Here is a 3375-nt window from a genome sequence, read left to right as displayed (position 1 = left end):
TGTGGTCAGTCCATCAGTCTTGAACAGAATACGGCATATGTGCTGAGAAGCAGCTTATAAACCGTAGGCAGAAGAGGTGCAGCAGTTGTAGGTGGTGTCACATTTTCCCAGTGTGGAAGTAGGTATGGACTGATGAAGCCACTGTGTGGCGAAACGTTTCCTCAATAAGGATACCCAAGAGGTGCACATGTGTCTAATTTATCAACATGTAGGTTCTCTGAACCATTCATCTACAATCCTGTCAGACACTGCAACTTCTTGGGATCTTAATACTTGGGAATTCTTCGCTTGCCTAACCCTTGGGCACGACCTACTTCCACATTGAGCAAATGTTACACCACCTACAACTGTTGCACCTTTCCTGCCTACGGTTTATAAGCTGCTTCTCAACACATATGCCGTATTCTATTCAAGATTGATGGACTGACCACATCGACTCAAGGCTGAGGGACTGATTACCTCATTCTCCTCCTGTTCTTCAAGATTCTCCTTTGTATGGACTGATGAAGCCACTGTGTGGCGAAACGTTTTCTCAATAAACATACCCAAGAGTTACACATGTGTCTAATTTATCAAGACAGTCCACCTTGCCCATGCTGCAGAAGAGCAACGCTTGGTACTTTAATGTCCAAGGTAACAGAGCAGAGCAGGACATAAACCACTATTTACTGCTTTAAGTTTACCAGAAGGATGACACCAAGCTGAGCGTGGTAGAGGAAAGTCATGACCAGGTCACGGGAGAGGAAAATGTGAAGAACGTGATGGTCAGCAGGTCACTGAGTAAGTTTATACAGGTATACAGAAATAGAGTTACATAGATTATCATACATAGCAGCATATGTGTAGAGAATCTAGGATAACCCAAAAAAGTCAGACAACTTGACTAATTTCTATTGGGCTCCTTTTAATACCTCTATTATTATACTAAAAAAAGATATAATATCTTATTATTATACTCTAAATGAGATATACTAAGAATAAGGTAAAATAAGTAATTTAGATGATGTTTACTAAGCTGCGGTCAGCACACAGTATCAGTAAGGCAAGCGCATGGGAGATGCAGCTTGCCTGGAAGTACGAAATGTCACAGGAAGCATACATGCTTAAAATATTTAGGTGGTATGAGCAGAGAAAGTGGAAGCATGATCAGTTAGTCTGGGCATTACTGAATGATCTGATGGTGTGAGCATCATTGATCCACGGTAAACTGATGTGGGTATTAATGTATGATCATGTGGTGTTAGCATTAATACAGGAACAGGTTGTGAGAACAATGATGCATGATCAGGTGGTGTGAGCAGTGATGCGTCATCATATGGTTTGAGCATTGATGCATGGCCAGGGGGTATGAACAGTGATACGTGATCAGGTGGTGTGAGCAGTGATGCCACCCAGTGGCTTCTTCATTCCAATAGAGAGAAAAAAACGTGAAGGATGAGAGAGTGCGAGACAGTCAGTCTTGGAGTGAAGATGCCACTGGGTGGAGAAACGTTTTCCAGAGTATAATTTGCGAAATGTTGTCAAAGTGTCTCAATTATTAACCTGTTGGTTTCTAACACATTTATTCTTTGTAATAGTGTCTAACTTCAACTGCTTGACAGTGCTGAGTTGCAGCTTCTTATTCTGAAACGAGTATAGACTTAGTACTACTCGATTGGTAGCGCACTCGGCTCACGTACTGAGTGTCCGTGGTTCGATCCTCAGTATGGGTGAAAAGATTCGGCGTGTTCCCTTTCACATGGCTATCCTGTTCACCTAGCAGTAAGTAGGTACCTGGGTGTTAACCGACTGGTGTGAGTCGCATCCTGGGGGGGGGGGGAGTATACCACTGACAAAGCTGAGGCTTTGAAATGAGCTTAAGAAGGGTGACAGCTCTTACCCTGGAACACTGATCTGTGTAAAAAAAATTCTCTATTTGACTAAAACTTTTTACTTGGAGAGTAAATTTCCAGTTTCTGAACTTTATTAGAGCATAGAGTTACACCTCCTCAGCCTTTTAAGCCAATTATACTTGCAGTTCCAGTTTCTGAACTTTATTAGAGCATAGAGTTACACCTCCTCAGCCTTTTAAGCCAATTATACTTGCAGTTCCAGTTTTTGAACTTTATTAGAGCATAGAGTTACACCTCCTCAGCCTTTTAAGCCAATTATACTTGCAGTTCCAGTTTCTGAACTTTATTAGAGCATAGAATTACACCTCCTCAGCCTTTTAAGCCAATTATACATGCAGTTCCAGTTTCTGAACTTTATTAGAGCATAGAGTTACACCTCCTCAGCCTTTTAAGCCAATTATACTTGCAGTTCTGATTGATGAAATGCTGGGGTTCAACACTAAATGTTCCCGGCTTTAGACAGAAAACAGTGTCAGTGATGTGCTGGCCAGTGCTTGGTGTAGTGGACTAGGCGATATTAGGTCTCCATTTTACCCGTGTCATAGGTAACTATGGCCTTGGTTTGAATCGCGATCACACAATATTATTTTTTTTTTGCATTATGTAAACTTCTTTCCGTGGATGAATTAATGTTTTTATTTGTATTGTTGAGTGTGGATATAAAGGAAGTTAATGAGATAGCTGAAGTTTATCCCTCGAAAGTACCTGCCAATGGGTGGGAAATACTGCCAGTGGTCTGCCAGCTATCTGGTGGTTGCCCAAATAATTTTGGGCAACCAGCAGGTGGTGGCATGGTGGTGTGGTGAACTTAGGCATAGGTCACTATCTGCTCTCGTGGAGTGCCGGTGACCTGGTTTCAAATCCTGGTCACACCGCAGTATCTCTACACACGGAACTATATATCTCAATGTATATTTGCTCAGGGTTAATGTTAGTCCCAATTTTAGTCATTTTAGAAGCTTAATGACCCGTGTGTAGTCGCTAGTCATTAAACCAAATAAACCAGTCAGTCGAATTAATATGAATTTATTGGCTTCTAGAATTTAAAAATACCCTAAACATTGTTGCATACTTACCTGGCACAGGAGTTACCGTGATCACGAAGGCGGTTTTCCCAGGGCGAGGCTCACCATTGCACTCCGGTGGTGCTGACCCCTGCGATTAACCCAAATGTGGTTAACTCGAGTGCGAAATTTTTGTTAGCAGGGGACTGCGATCGCGCTATCCTCTTTTAGATATCATTCGCTGCCTGACCACGGTAGAGTGCGGTTGTGCTCTGCACCCCTCTGCTGTTTGTAGGCGAGCTCCCTTGTCAGTTACCTGGCTGTAGTGGTGTGAAGTGGTGCTGTCACGCCTTTGTTAACAACATAGGTGCGTTGTGATTGTCAAGATGGCGGTTAGTCTGAGACGCCGGATAGATACTGTAGGCATTGAGCTACTTAAAGGAACGATAACGCCTAGTTCTGCGCAAGTCTTATTGCCG

At 42.7% G+C, this 3375-nt stretch overlaps 1 non-coding gene across 1 annotated transcript; it reads left to right on the top strand.

Moving 5' to 3' along the window:
- The first annotated feature begins 2960 nt into the window (after nucleotides 1-2960).
- On the top strand, nucleotides 2961-3123 carry LOC138854835 (U1 spliceosomal RNA). Its single transcript, XR_011394012.1, has one exon. It is a non-coding gene; the product is annotated as a U1 spliceosomal RNA (small nuclear RNA).
- The last annotated feature ends 252 nt before the right edge of the window (nucleotides 3124-3375 follow it).

Source organism: Cherax quadricarinatus, chromosome 71, assembly GCF_038502225.1.
Source record: "Cherax quadricarinatus isolate ZL_2023a chromosome 71, ASM3850222v1, whole genome shotgun sequence".
Lineage (NCBI taxonomy): Eukaryota > Metazoa > Arthropoda > Malacostraca > Decapoda > Parastacidae > Cherax > Cherax quadricarinatus.
This window is presented reverse-complemented; position numbering and strand designations above follow the sequence as displayed.